The 15,585-nt window shown below is 47.0% G+C and overlaps 1 protein-coding gene across 1 annotated transcript in view; it reads left to right on the top strand.

Annotated features, from left to right (window-relative positions):
- Nucleotides 1-15,585, top strand: part of Gfod1 (glucose-fructose oxidoreductase domain containing 1) — a 101,193-nt gene that overhangs the window by 4,407 nt on the left and 81,201 nt on the right. The window lies entirely within an intron of this gene.

Below are 15,585 nucleotides of genomic sequence, written 5' to 3'. Positions count from 1 at the left end.
AATTGCATTATTTACCTTGGATTGGGCAGGTATTTCACCTACGCTGTCTCAAGAACCTCGAGCCATACACCTCCCAGCCCCCATCCAATGCCATCCGCCTTAACCATTCTTATCTGGGCTACCTTCCATCCATAATCTTATAAATGCTTGTGTGTATTATTCATCTGGGCCTTTCCACGCCATTATTGGAGTCCTTCCTCCCAGCCCACATGGTTCCTTCTCCATGCTAACCCATTGTGCCAGTCATCCTGTCCATCTGTTTCCCATGGTTCCCCTGCTCCCAAAGCCCAGGAACCTTAGCCACACCTACTCCATTCTGCTCTGCCCATGTTTTAGGCCTTTTAATCAACCAATCAGGCAAAATGTCTTAGGCGAGTTTACACAATGAGGATAGGTGCATCCTGGGCAGTTGTTATCAGATCTAGAGGGCCAGTAATTAGCATCAATATACAAGCAGCAGACCAACCCCCAACAAACCATAGACACTGCTCCATTGTCTTTGTTTTCAGGAAAAGCCTTAGCTTGATGGTGTGACAGGCAAGAAATGGCCTCTAATGAGCCTGCCCAGCCTCACATCCTGCAAGGCATGTGTGAGCTTGGGCTCTTGAGGTGGCTCAGTGGGTACAGTGAAGAAACCAGTGGGGATTTCTTGGAGAGACTCTTGGTTCTTATGCTCAGGCCTCTGTGAGGAGCACCACTGTCCCTGTGGACAGACTGACAGTTGTGCAGACTTCAGAACTGATCATCTCTTGGCACCTCCCGGATCTTGTGTTTCGCTTCTCAACCCTACCCCTTCCCCCGTGTACCCTTAGGCTCTCAGGACCGTGCACCTTTGTACTGTTTAGAAACAATTTGAATGTGTTTGTTTGCCATGCAAATTGCACTCGGTTAGTTTGAATAGATTATGTATTTACATGGTACAAATTTCAAACAGCAGGGTGTACCAGAGTAAATGTACCCTATTCTGAGGCAATCAGCCTTCCTACTTTTTCCAATATCTTCTTCTCAAGATTTTTCTGGATATAGTAGTAAATATATAGGTAGGAGTTTTTTTGTTTGTTTTGTTATGTTTTTGGAAACAGGGTTTCTCTGTGTAATGAGCCTGGCTGTCCTAGAACTCACTCTGTGGACCAGGCTGGCCTTGAACTCAGAGATCCACATACTTCTCAAGTGCTGGGATTAAAGTTGTGCATTGCCACCACCAGGCTGCACATAAGAATTTTCATGTCCTCTTTTGGGTGATTGGTAAAGTCCCACTCATGCTACTGGAAATCCACTATCTATTGGTTTGACAGTAGTATATATATACGTAGAGAGAGAACATTTAGTATGATATAAAATTTCAGTGTATTGTATAGCAACATAATGTTTGGTTGGCCCTCCATGTTTGTGAGTTCTGCATTGCTGAATGCAACCAACCATGAATCAAAAAATGCTCGAAAAACAAAGAAAAGAAATTGAATCTGCACTGAACAAATACAAATGTTTTTCTAGACATCACTCCTTAAACAATATAGTAAGCAGTTCTAGCCTATTAGTTATTCAAATAACTAATAGCTGGGAAGAGAATGTAGGCTACATTCAAATACTCAGCTGTTTTATATGAGGGACTTGAGCATCCATGAGTCTTTGTACCTGTGGGGATTCTGGGACCAATCACCTGCAGATAAGGATAACTGAATGCATATGTATGTGTGTGTAATGTATTTGTTATACACAAATAGATACACTGCAGGCTCACATACATACATATATTTAGAATGTGGAGATATCCTGAGTATGTTTTCGGCTCTTTAGGATTTTGTCGTATGGGTGAAATTAAAGTGTATTTGACCCATTCCCTGTTAGTCAATGTGTAGGTTGTTTCTTGTCTTAAACAAACATGGAGTGAGTCATCTTGAGGCCCTGCTATTTTGTATACAATTAGTCTATTTGGAGCATAAGTGGGTAAACTGAGAGCTGGTTGGGGGGACACATTCTCATTTCATTTACTGTAAGATCCTGCCAGATGAGCTGGCTCCTGTCACGCTGCATTTGGTTGGTTTCCTTCCGAGCTGTTTCCATCAAGGCCCCGAACTACAGGTGTTAGTATAGTTTGGTTCACACTGCAGCTCAGGCTAGTATCACTTCCCAGCTAGCCTTGGGTCAGTCAGAACCTGCTGAAACCTTGTCCTCTTGCAGCAGCCCTCTCCCCTCAGGTATGGCAGTAAGCTGTCTGGCTGCTTGCCTAGGCCCCGTCTATTCTCTGAACTATGGGAAAGGTGAGTGTGTGGGAGTCTCTAGGGAGCTGGACTAACACCCATGCTTAGGAGAGGTCCTTGGCTTCATGTTGTCCTGCCTCTGCGATGCCTCTCGCTTGAGCAATTGGGCTCTCTCTTGGAAGCATCACTCTCCGATACGAAGACCTCTGTTACATCCCTGGAATTCCCCAGCCACTTCTCTGACTCTTTAGCTCTGTGCACTGGCGCTCTGGACTGTTCTCTCGACTACTCTCTCCCCTGCCTTTGAATGGCTGAACTGCTCTCTCCTCCTTTTGAATAGATGGACTGCTCTCTCTCTCTTCCCTTTGAATGCCTAACTCTCTCTCTACAGCCCTAGCTCAAGGGTTATTTTGAGAGGGTGACTTTTCTGGACCTCCCCTTCCATCAAAAATATTTCTCTTCCAGCTCTGGGTCTTTCTGTGTCTCTGCTGTCTCCTTTCTGTTTGGTGACGCCCTCACAGCTGGAGAGTCTCATGGCTGTCATTGTAACTGCTCATTGCCCCTCTGTTGGAAGGCAGCTCTTTGAGGGCCAAGCTTTCTTCTGTCTTGGTCCCTGCATGACTCTTTGCCCCCTACACAGTGCCAGGCAGCCAGTCATCTAACAGGTTGCAAATGACCTGTTGGGTGACCAGTGAATGTCGAGCACCTTTTTGTCCTGTGAACACACATTTTCCCCCTCTTCTGACTTTACTGTGTATGGATTGGTACTATGTGGGGAGCCATCTTAAAATACAGATTCCCAGGCGGTATCAGAGATACACAGTCTCCACCCAGCTCGTGGCTGCAACACTGGCCCAGCTAGGCACTGGAATTATGACTACGACAGCGTTCCACCCTTGGAAACAGAGGAGGCCTCCCTCCATTGGAACGGTGCCCAAAATACCTGCCGCCTGGTGTGGAACGTGAGGACATCTGCTGTTGTGCTCCCCTGTCCTCATGTTTGGAGGTGGCTGTGAAGACCCTTGGGAATGGAAGCCTCACTCACCTGTGGGCGGTGAGCGAAGCTGCACGGTGAGCGAAGCTGCAGGCTTTCCCTCAGCTCTGATCTTCCCTTGCATGAATCCTGTCCCAACTTGTTTGGCATTTGGCATCATTAACTAAGGACCTGGAGTAGCCCGCCCTTTCCTGGCAGCGGTGGCCGCTTTGGCGCTGAGGAGGGCCACTGTGATAGAGGTGAGAATGACGTCTCACGCTATTGTTGCCAGGCCAGGGGTCATATGGGCTACAGATAATGACAAGGACATATTTGCACTTGAGGGAAGGCAGTCTGAAAGCCTCCCAGACCCTGCATTTCCAGTTCTTCCCCGGAGTTTCTTTTGGATTTCTTCCTATCTTAACACTGCAGAAAAGAAGTGATTGTATTCTCTGGGTTCCTTCCCCTGTGCGCTGCAGGAAATGATTTTCGGTCTACCAGTTAGGTGTAGAAATGAGGAAGCCCTTGGGCATTATGCAAATGAGAGAAATTACTCTGTTTATGGTTAGGAAAACCGGAGCGTGACCAGGCTCATTTTGTCTAACTGATATTAGGTGCACTTCAGTGGTCTTTTGCTGGGTGTGTCGGTCTTCGGAAATGGATAATTCTGAGAAGTTCAGCTTGGAGGGAGTAATGAAGTTGGGCATTTTGATACCTGAACTGGGAGAGTAACAGTGGAAGAGGAAGTAGGAAGCATGCTTAATACACAGGCGTATTGTGACACATTTGCTAGCTGTGACCTAGGACAGAGCATTGTTGTATAAAATGCTGTGCGGGGTTAAACCAACCAGCTATAGGAACATTGGGAGGGGTGTTCATTTTAAAAACTATTATTAAAATTTTAAAAATAATTGTTGTTGTAGTGTGTGTGTGTGTGTGTGTGTGTGTGTGTGTCTGTAGGTCAGAGGACAGCTTTATATGGACCTGATCTCCCTTTCTACTGATAAGTGGGTTCTGGGAATTGAACTCAGGTCTCTAGGTTTGGCAGTAAGCACATTTTTTTTCCTCCACTGAGCCATCTCACCAGCCCCAGCCAGTACCCACTGTTCTTGGCCGTTGGTTATCTCATTGGTGAAATGGAGCAAATGATACTTCCATGTAGAGCAGTTAATGTGAGAAAGATTATGCCCAAACCCGGCCTGTTGTCCCCACTCAGTAAATGTGTTGGCTCAGTAAACCATCATTTCTCGTTATCTCTCATGTGTTCACTTCTCTGACTTTGACCTTCGGATCTCTTGTCTCTTCTGAACTGGGATTGCAGGCAGGTACCACCATGCCTGATTTTCTGCAAAGCTGGGGTGGAACACAGGTCTTTGTGAATGCCAGGCAAGCAAAGTGCTTTTGAAATGTTTGTCATATTTTCTGTCAGATTTAGAAAATAACATTTAAAAGTTTTCTTCTTTTCCTTCCTCCCTCCCTTTCTCCCTCCCCTTCCTCCTTGCCTCCCTCTTTTCTTCCTTTTTTTCCTTCTTCCCCCAAAGAGGTTACCTAAGCCAAGCTCTTCATTTTACATTTGCTGTAAACTCAGTATAGCCAGCCTTCAAGGTCTATGGATTCTACACACTCAGATCAATAAATGACAGGTTGAAATTATCCATAAAAAGAAACTGCAACCGCACTGAACACACGCACCCCATTTCTTGTCACAATCCTATCCCCCAGCCAATGCAGTAGGACAATGGTTTACCCAGGGCTTCATCTAGATGGGACTTAAAGTACACAGGTAATGTGTGTAGGTTCAAACCTCTTTTTACAAAAGGGGTTTGAGCACCTAAGATTTTGGTATCTTCCAGGACAGTAGAACCAGTGCTGAGGATACAGGGTGATGGCTGAGGGAGCTTTATTGATGTATGATCAACAGAAGGCATGGAAGTTATCATCAGGTCCTCACTGTGCTCCCGAGACCACTGACCATTTGTTACAGGGTTGTGGGGCATCTCATGGAACCCAGGAGCTGGTCTTGGGTAGCTGAACTGTGCTTTCTTAGAGTTGGTTTTGTTTTTCTCTGTATGTCAACAACTGTCCCCCGTCTGCCCTCACGCCAGCCTTCCCTGCTTCCAGTGTGGCAGACAGATGCTGTCTGCAGCTTCCTGCTATGCTACGTGCGTGGAAAGTGCAACCCTCCCCCTCTCCCAGTTGTCTCTGCTTCTGTCTGATGCTGTTTCCTGGCTGTCATTTCTATGGTTACCTGCAGTGTTTGGATAGAACAAAAACGTGTTAGGATCACTCAGTTGAGGGACTAAGGGTGGTTATTCTTAGTGAAAGCTCAGTCCTATGCTGATTAGAAGAACACACACTTGGTTGGTATTTGCACAAACGTATCTGTTTCTTTAATCTTTAAAGGTTTGTTTGTGTATGAGGTTTTGTGTTTTTTTGTTGTTATGTTTGTTTGTTTTTGCCTGTGTGACTCTATGTGCAACATGGTGAGTACTGTGCCCAAAGAAGTCAGAAGAGGGAGTTAGATTACCTGAAACTGGAGTTTGGAATGGTGTGAGCCTCCATGTGGGTGCTAAGGACTGACCTGGGTCCTCTGCAAGAGCAGCCAGCGCTTTCAACCTGACATCTTTATTTACTGTATGAAATAGATCGTTGCATTTTTTTCCTAACCGACTATGACAAAAAGATGAAAAGAAATAATGTAGGTGAGATCCAGTGAGACCAATCTTATTATTAAATATAAGATCACATATATATTTATACACACACACACACACACACAGGCACTTACATATATACTGTGCTGAGAATGAAACCCAGGGCTTTGAGCATGCAAGGCCTTGGGGGAAGGGATGGTGATCTAAAGGAAGACACCTAGGCCTTCAGCTCTCTGTGCATCCAAACAACAGCCCTCGCTAAGGTAGAATTTCTCCAGGAATTCACGTTGGAAGGAGGAGAGGGCTGCTGTCAGATGCCAGGCAGAGCCAGGAACTTGTCTCCCGGGGAAAAGAGTTCACACAGCTGTGAAAACCTGTCCGGCCACCTCACAAGAGAGACTGGAGCCAGACAGTGACTCGTTAGTGACGGGCAGGACCACACCTTAGCCAGGTCTGCTTAGTTATACCCGCCCCTTGCTTTGTATTTCAATCTAACCCTCCCCCTCCCGTCAGAGCCTGCAGCATGGTCTCACAGGGGGGGATGGGTCTCGCTCCACCCCCTTTGTTGTTCTTCCCAACGGGGCTACATCGACTAGCTCTCTCTCTCTCTCTCTCTCTCTCTCTCTCTCTCTCTCTCTCTCTCTCTCTCTCTCCTCTCCGGAAAGGTTTATTTATTTTCTGTATGAGGGCGTGCCTACGTGTATGTGTGTATACTATGTTCGTGGTACCCACAGCAACCAGAAGAGGGCGCTGGATCCCCAGGAACCGAAGCTACCAGGTGGCTGTGAACCTGTGTGTGCTCAGAACCGAACCCTTTGCAAGAGCTCTTACCTGCTGATCTCTCTCCAACTCCTAAACACCTGCTTTTCACCATTGCTTATCTCTCTAACTGGAGTATAGAGGATGGATGGTTGAACCTAGCTTGGTGGGGCTTGGGATGAATTTGGCTTCCAAATTCATCACCAAGGTGAGACTTAAATAACTCAAAAGGAAGGGTGTGAGTTGGGGCCAGTAGTGTTTGCCTGTGATTCTAGGGTTTGGGAGGCTGAGGCAAGAGGGTCAAGGGCAGGTTGCTCTACACCAGTGCTTCTTAACCTTCTTAATGCTGTGACCCCTTTAATTCAGTTCCTCAAGTTGTGGTGATGCCCAACCATAAAATTATCTCATTGCCACTACACAACTGTAATTTTGCTGTTGTTATGAATTGTAAATATCTGTGTTTTCTGATGGTCTTAGGCTATGCCTGGGTAAGGATCATTTGTCACCCAAAAGGGTTGTGACCCACAGATTGAAAGCTGCTGGTTTTCACAATAATCTCTGACTCTGAATGAATAAGTTTATACACCAGGGGCTGGATAGATGGCTTCGTGGTTGCAGTACTTACTTTTAAGTGTTAAAGCCAGGACACGTGGCTGAGGTGCCCATTCAACATATCAAGACGAATCTATCCTCCAGGTTCACCCAGCCTCCCTTACATACCCCGCCCCTACCCTGAGCTTTCCAGGCAGAGGCTCTTCCCTGTATAGTTCAGACATTTTGGTTACCAATCCTTGAGGCTCCTCTCTGTGTTCTCTCTCTCTCTGTGCGTCTTCCTGTCTGCGTGGTGACTTCCCTGGCCTAGTCCCCAGAGACTGGCGAACTTGCCAGGGAACTGTTCCCAAATAAAACTGCTTTTACACCTTTAATTAGGCTTGCATTGACTTATTACATTGGTGGAGAGATCTAATACTTATTGCTCTTTCAGAAGACCTACTTTCTAGCACCTACGTGCAACTCGCATCTACCTGTACCTCTTCTTCCAGGGTTCTTGATGCCTTCTTCTGGCCTTGCAAGCACAGTATTCATGCAATACACAGGCATACATAGAGAAAAACACTTGTATACATTAAAGAAGTGAATGAATAAGTAATGAAAATCATAAATACATCTTAAGAAAGAGAAAGCGCTAGGAGTGGAGTCACCCGAGGATCCGCCCAGCCCTGCGGGCACTGCTGAGCTCTCTCTGGGTGGTTCCCACAGTGACTGCCTCAGGACACAGTGGACTGAGAATGTCCAGCTTTGTCAATCCGTTATAGATTTCAAAATAATCAGAAGTGAAGAGTTTGAAGGTTCCCTGCACAGACAGTGGATAAGTATTGGAAATGCTAATTACCCTGATTTGATCGCACATGCAGACCTGAATCTCAAGTTATCACTCCGTAGTCTCTAAGTATTCACGTCATGTGCCAATCACAAAATTTTATATGATATACGTGAGATATATATGTATGTATGTATGTATGTATGTATGTATGTATGTATCTATCTATCTATCTATCTATCTATCTATCTATCTATCTATCTAAGCTGTCAATTCTCCTTACATCAATTTCTCCTCAGGCTCCAATTCATGATGGTGACAAGTGACAGATCTCTGGGGTTAGCAAAGGAGGTAGTTTTGCAGGCATGCTGGAAGGAACCAGGTTGAGAGGAGCCCAAACGGCTGCCTCATTGAGTTTAAAAAAAAAGCCCTACAAAAACGAATTCATCCTGAAACATTTAAAGACAGTGCTCTGCGTGGGGTGGGGAAGGGGGAAGAGAGGGTGCTGTGGAGGGGCCCAGCCTGGCACTTTGCTGTGTCAGACTTTGCTATGGTTTGTCTCCTGGGGAATGCACCTTGAAATTTTATCTCCATGATAAGAGAATAAGAAGTGGGGCCATGTGGGACTTTCACAAACTCTGCCTTCCTATTAGATTAATCCACTCATGTGCGTTTCACTTTCTCCCAGGAATGGGGTGATAATGGAGCATATACGTTGGGGTGTTGGTGTCTCAGAACTAATTAGTGGAGGTTCCACAGGGTCTAACCAGCCCTCTCGGTTTATATTAGTAAGGACCCTATTATTAATCAGAAGGAAATGTGCCACGGAGAGTTTCCTAAATTCGCCCTGAGATGTTGGGAGTGAGCGTGAAAATAGATGCCTCTGCCCTCCCTGAGCACCAACTCTGTAAGGACTGGGCTTTCCAGTCACTGTAGAGATAAAGGCAAAGAAACAAAGGGACTTCACCTGCAGAAGGGCAGCTGCCTGCTGGACTCCACCCACAGCGTGTGCATGGAGGTCAGAGCTCCACTGCCCACCTTATGGGATTTTTTGTTGTTGTTGGTTGGTTGGTTGGTTGGTTGGTTGGTTGGTTGGTTGGTTGGTTGGTTTTTTGAGATGGGGTTTCTCTAAGTAGCCTTGGCCATTCTGGAGCTTATTCTCTGGACCATACTGGCCTTGGCTTTACAGAGATCTGCCTGCCTCTGCCTCCCAAGCACTGGGATTAAAGCTGTCTGCCTCCAGTGCTGCCACCGCCCAGAGGCCTGCCCATTGTCACCTCCCCTTGGGGTTATGAGCGCACCATGGTATGTGGCTGATTAAGTGGGTTCTGAGGATCCAACCTGGGTGCTCTGGCTTGGACAGCAAGCGTTTAATTAACTTAGCCATCTCCCCAGCTCACTGCCAGGCCTCTCTTGCTGTTTCTGGTTTTGTTTGTTGTTTGTTTTGAGACAGGGTTTCTCTGTGTAGCCCTGGCTGTCCTAGAACTTGCTCTGAACACCAGAGATCTGCCTGCCTCTGCCTCTCGAGTGCAGCATGAAAGGTGTGCCTGGCCAGAGCCTGGTCTCTGGATCCTGAAAAAACCCGTGAGCACACTTGGCAGCCAGGTGCCAGGACCTGAGGAAGATTGGGCTTCACAGTGATGCTGTTTCTACCTTCTGCCAGCATGCTGGAAAACAGCAGGAAAAGCAAGGCTTCATTCTTCCTCCCTCCATCTCCCCCATCCCTTTCATCTGAGGGAGTGGATTGGGGCACTAACAATCTAGAGCACAAAGACTCAGCGCAAGGGTCATTACCGCTTTGCTGATTATTATGGCTTCGAGTTCCATTAATGCCGAGGCTACAATATCCATCGGTGGGAACATTCCTTAGGGAACATGGACTGTTGCATCCCAGCTTGGCAGAGCTTGGAGGAGGGGTCCGGGAGAAGGGTGGAGAGAAGAGAGTGCTTGTGTGTGTGTGTGTGTGTGTGTGTGTGTGAGTCCATGCGCACACACGAATTCGGAGTATGGTGTATAATGTGCCAGTCGTGGGTTGGCAGTGGTGGAGAGAAGTGTGCGTTCGAGCGTGTGAACACACGTGGCAGAGTCCCTGCAGGGCGACTCTGCCGAAGCCGAGCACGCAGTCCTCGGGCGGGACTGCTCCATATTTGGAGGTGTCTCAGGGAACTCTGCTCATCTCCTACATGTGATGAGAGTGAGCGGTGTCAGAAGATGAGCTGTACTCCTCTGCTCAGTCTCCTCTGTTTTCTTAGAGCCAGGGCATCGGAGGAGAAAAGACCAGCAGCCCTGAAGACAGAGGAGGGAGAGGCTGCATGGTTTGTTGGCAAATGCTTCTTGTTTCCTGCAGCCCCACGGTGAGGGACAAGTGCTTACACCCCATGACGGTGTTGCTCGCTGAGAGTCCTGGGAGACACGTGTGGAGCCCTAAGGGATGCCCTTGTCTGATTTAATATGCACGGCTATTCACATCTAGAGGACAGAGAGCCTGGCTTTCCCCATTAGCCCATGGGTACCACAATGCTATGTTTGTCTGTGGAAGTGAGGCTTAGCCACTCCTTCCTGGCTGAATGCAGCTGCCTCCATCCACAGCCCAGGACATGGGGGATTCCAGAATTGTGTGTATCTGGCACCCACCCTGGCTCTTCGAAGCCTCTTGGCCTCTAGTGGGATTAGACTGGCTTCCTTCAGGTCCCAAGGAGACCTGCATTGAATTTCCTGGTTCCTGGCTTTGATATGTGTCAGTTTTTAGATTTGTTTATTCTTTATTTTTAATTATGTGGGTACATGTGTTTCTATGGGTATGTGCAGGTGCCTGTGGAGGCTTGAAGAGGGCACTGGATCTCCGGAAGCTAGAGAGTCATAGGCAGTCATGAGCTGAGGATGGGGTGCTAGAAACTGAACGCAGGCCCCTTTTAAAGAAAGCCAAGTAAGTGGCCAGCATTTTGTACTTGATGCGTGCCTCCCTCTGTACTGGGTTCTGGGGGAAAGTCTGGTGGCTCTATTTGTTGGGTTTATTAGGTTTATTAGGGGTATGGATAATGGTGCTTCACTGACGCTGAGGACCACAGTGGAACACATAGCTATGGGGCATGTGGCCACAAGAAGAGGTACAGGCAACTCCTTCTTTACCTGCTGAATTCTGGGAAGTTCCCCAGTGCAGGCCTAGAGATGTTTATTATTGCCACAGTGCCCTGTGGCCACCTCCTGCAGACATACGGAAGCCTGCGGACATCCACAGCTGACCTAGATTAAGGAAGCAGCAGCAAGCAGTCGCTTTGGAGGAGGGACAGTCAGTTCCACCGCTGGGCTTTGTACACCACCGACTTGACTTTGCAGATCCGTGTTTTGAAGTCCTACAGTGAGCTTTAACTAAGCCTTTTTCCTAGACAGCTAAAAGCAGAGACGAAGAGAGACTGGGTAGGAGAGCTGAGGCCTCAGACAGGAGGCCCTGTGGAATAGTGGGAAGAGAATCTTGCTGGCAGCAGCTCCTGGGGGCTGGGGGAGGGGTGCTGTCACACCTGTCTCCTAACTAATGCCTCAGGAAACCAAGTCTCCAAAGAGTTGAGAGTGGCTTGTGAATGTTCTTAGACCTAATCACTAACAACCACATCAGGACCAAACCCATGTCTCCCTGGAGGAGTCTCGTATGCTCTGGGATTAGTTTGTCAGTTGGCACTCGTGTTTCTCTAACAGGGAGGAAAATGAGGAGGTGACTTCTAGGAAGCTCTCCCAAGGAAATAAAGTACCTGTAACAAAGACATCTGCTCACCCAGCAGTGTTCAGCGAAGTCTTGTTTATAATCAGAAAAGCTCTAGGAACTTAGTGCTCATGGTGTGGCACACTTATTTAAACGTGGGGAAACGCACTGATTAGACGCAGCAGATACTGGAACTCTGTATTAGGAAGATTGCAGCACAAATGAAAACTTGATTATAATTATGGGGGGAGGAGGATACAGATATTTGTGTATATTGATGATTGTATAAGTTGACTTGACCGCTTTGGTATTGTTAATGGGGAAAGTTTTTATTGGGGAGAGAGAGAGAAAGACAGAGAGCATGAGAAAAGTTAGGGGCATCTGGAAGAGTCTAGAGCAGAGAGAGAAAGTAGTAGACTGAACGCGGCCAGGAAAGAAGCAAGACCAGAGCAGAGAGAGCTCAAGGAACATATAGGGGAGAGGGAGAGCAGAGAGGGATATGGAGAAACAGCAGGGTTATAAGGAAAATAAGGACAGGGCTTGGGGGAGTTTAGGGTCAGGGAGCTAGGAAGCTAGCATGAAGTTGGAAATGTGTAACATGTTCATGTAATCTTGTCAAGCCTGGAGGCCAGCATGAGCTTTGGTTTGCTAATAGGCATCATAGCCATTGGAATTTGGAGAAATGGAGCTTTCCTTGGACCTGACAACAATAACCTTGTTTATTATTCCTTGTTTAATATTGTTTAATATTCCTCCCCCATCCCCACACACACACACACACACACACACCCTTAATCAAATAATGAAAGCCTGGTAGGTGATAAACCCAAATCCTCATGATAGTTTGTGGTTGTTTTAGTTTTAGTTTAGTTTTGTTTTGTTTTTCGAGGCAGGGTTTCTCTGTGTAGCCTTGGCTGTCCTGGATTCGCTTTGCAGACCAGGCCGGCCTCCAACACACAGAGATTGGCCTGCCTCTGCCTCCCTGAGTGCTGGGATTACAGTTGTGTGCAAGCGTGCCCTGCTCTCACGATGGTTTGTAAAGTAGTAAGAATATGGACTATTTTCCTAGATTTTGAGTTTGTAAAAACATGGCCATTGTCCTGGTTAGCTCTTTGTTAACTTCTGGGAAGAAGGAACCTCAACTGAGAAAACACTTATCAGATTGGCTTGTGGGAGTCCTTTTTTGTTGTTGTTAATTTTTTATTTATTTATTACAATTTATTCACTTTGTATCCCAGCTGTAGCCCCTTCCCTCATCCCCTCCCAATCCTACCCTCCCTCCCTTTTCTCCTCCCATGCACCTCCCCCAGTCCATTGATAGGGGAGGTCCTCCTCCCCTTCCATCTGACCCTAGCCTATCAGGTCTCATCAGGAGTGGCTACATTGTCTTTCTCTGTGGCCTGGTAAGGCTGGCCCCTCCCCACCACTTCAGGGAGAGGTAATCAAAGAGCCAGCCACCAAGTTCCTGTCAGAGACAACCCCTGTTCCCCTTACTAGGAAGTCCATTTGGAGACTGAGCTGCCACAGGTTACATATGTGCAGGGGTTCTAGGTTATCTCCATGAATGGTACTTAGTTGGACTATCAATCTCAGAAAAGACCCCTGGGCCCAGAATTTTTGCTTCTGTTGTTCTCTTTGTGGAGCTCCAGACCCTTCCAGGTCTTTCTGTCTCCCCCTTCTTTCATAAGATTCCCTGCACTCTGCCCAAAGTTTGGCTATGAGTCTCAGCATCTGCTTTAATAATCTGCTGGGTGGAGTCTTTCGGAGGCCCTCTGTGCTAGACTTCTGTCCGTTCCCTGTTTTCTCCCTCTTCTGATGTCTATCCTGTTTGCCTTTCTGAATGAGGATTGAACATCTTACCCAGGGTCCTCGTTCTTGCTTAGCTTCTTTAGGTGTACAGATTTTAGTATGATTATCCTATATTATATGTCTAATATCCACTTATAAGTGAATATATACCATATGTGTCTTTCTGCTTCTGGGATACCTCACTCAGGATGGTCTTTTCTAGTTCCCACCATTTGCCTGCAAATTTCATGATTTCCTTATTTTTAATTGCTAAGTAGTATTCCATTGTGTAAATGTACCACACTTTCTGTATTCATTCCTCTGTGGAGGGACATCTGGGTTGTTTCCAGATTCTGGCTATTACGAATAAAGCTGCTAAGTTGCTACAGACATGGTTTAGTAAATGTTTACCTATTCATGTAATTTTATATACATGAGTACTCTATTTGCATGTATGTCTGCATGATGAAGAAGGGGCATCGGATGCCCTTTACAGATGGTTGTGAGCCACCATATGGGTGCTAGGAATTGAACTCAGGACCTCTGGAATTGCAGCCAGTACTCTTAACCACTGCACCTTCTCTCCTGCCTGTGGAACTCCTTCTTGATCGATGACTGTTGTAGAAGGGCCCAGCTCACTGTGTGTGGTGCCACCCCTGGGCAGGGGGTCCTGAGAAAGTAGGCTGAGCCACCCAGCAAGCATTGCTCCTCCACGGCCCCCGCTCCGGTCCTACCTCCAGGTTCCTGCCCTGCTTCTGTCAGCGATGGACTGTGATCCGGAAGTGTAAGCCAAGTAAACCCTTTCTTCCCCAAGTTACTTCTGGTCATGGAGTTCATCACAGCAGTAGAACCCTCAGTAGCACAGAAATAATGGGGAAAAATACATCTTCCCCACGAGACAAGCCGGGGGATGCTGCTTAGTGCGGACAGCACCCCAAAACAAAGCAGAGAAACCAGGGGGCGGTGATGAATGAGTGACTGCTAGTTGTTTGATTCTGGAACCCTCTGAGCCTGGGACAGCTGGTCGACCCCACACACATATGTTTGGGGAAATGAATCCAGTATTAGTTAAAGGAAAAGACAGGCTTGTAGAGGATGAATCAGTAACTAGGAGCCTCTGGTGTGTAGGTGAGTGATATGAACCCGACACTCAGTCTGGGGGAGAAGCTTAGGCTCCCCGGCTGAACGGTGACTATTTATAACCCTACCTTTGTGTGGTCCAAACCCAACACAGCTGGAAAGAGTTGATCTGTTCTTGTCTCTTCTTCTTTGCTGCTTGAACTCGAACCTGTGCGAAACGTGAAGGATTTCTTAGCCTCTCCCTTCAAAAGAATTGGGGCTGAGAGGGTTGAGATTGGGGCATGGTGTACCCCCTGTAATCTCAGCATGGAGGAGGTGAAGGCAAGAGCCTCAGGAGAGCAAGATCATCCTCAGCTACACAGCAAGTTTGGTGTCAGTCTGGGCTACGAGACACTGACAAAACAAAACAAAACAAAAAAACAACAAAAAACAAACAAAAAACCAGCAGGTGATCAATTGCCAGGACTGGGCCACAGTTGCATCACCGATGGGGGAGGGGCCCATGAGGCTACATTGCTCCTGGGGAGACTATTGGCAGTTGGTGGTTCTTAGGGAACGGGTGTCATTTTCTGCACTGATGTAGGCACAGCTGAACTGCCCTCGGTCCGCTCCCACCCACCTCCCACCCACACTTGGGTAGGTACTCTCACTAAACTCGATGGGCCACCTGCACACACAAAGAAGACAGTAGGAAATCAAGAGTAAGAATTCCAGTGCGAGAAGGTGGAGGGCGAGAGAGCAGAAGGTGGTGAAAACAATTGAAACTTACTATATAAGTGTACAAGCCAGTCAAACAATTTTTAAAAATTAAAAACAGCAAAAAGGATAAAAAAAAAAAAAACATGTAATGAGAACCTTGATACCAAGACAGTCGTGTTATAGCAAGCTGAGAGCCAAAAGGGTGTTGGCGTGGGAGCCCGGAAGTGCGGTTGTAGTCTAAACCTCACAACTGAATAGCTGTAGACCTTGGGCAGGTGGCCTTCCCGAAACCTTTTTCCTGTAAAAGGCAGGTGTTGGAGTGGATTTTAACTCCGCCTCTCTAGTTCCCACTTCGAATATCAATTCGAATAACTTGCACCAATGGACCAAATTATTTGGTTCTGAAGCTATTT

The sequence above is a fragment of the Psammomys obesus genome, unplaced genomic scaffold (genome assembly GCF_907164565.1).
Source record: "Psammomys obesus unplaced genomic scaffold, mPsaObe1.curated_primary_1811, whole genome shotgun sequence".
NCBI lineage: Eukaryota > Metazoa > Chordata > Mammalia > Rodentia > Muridae > Psammomys > Psammomys obesus.
This window is presented reverse-complemented; position numbering and strand designations above follow the sequence as displayed.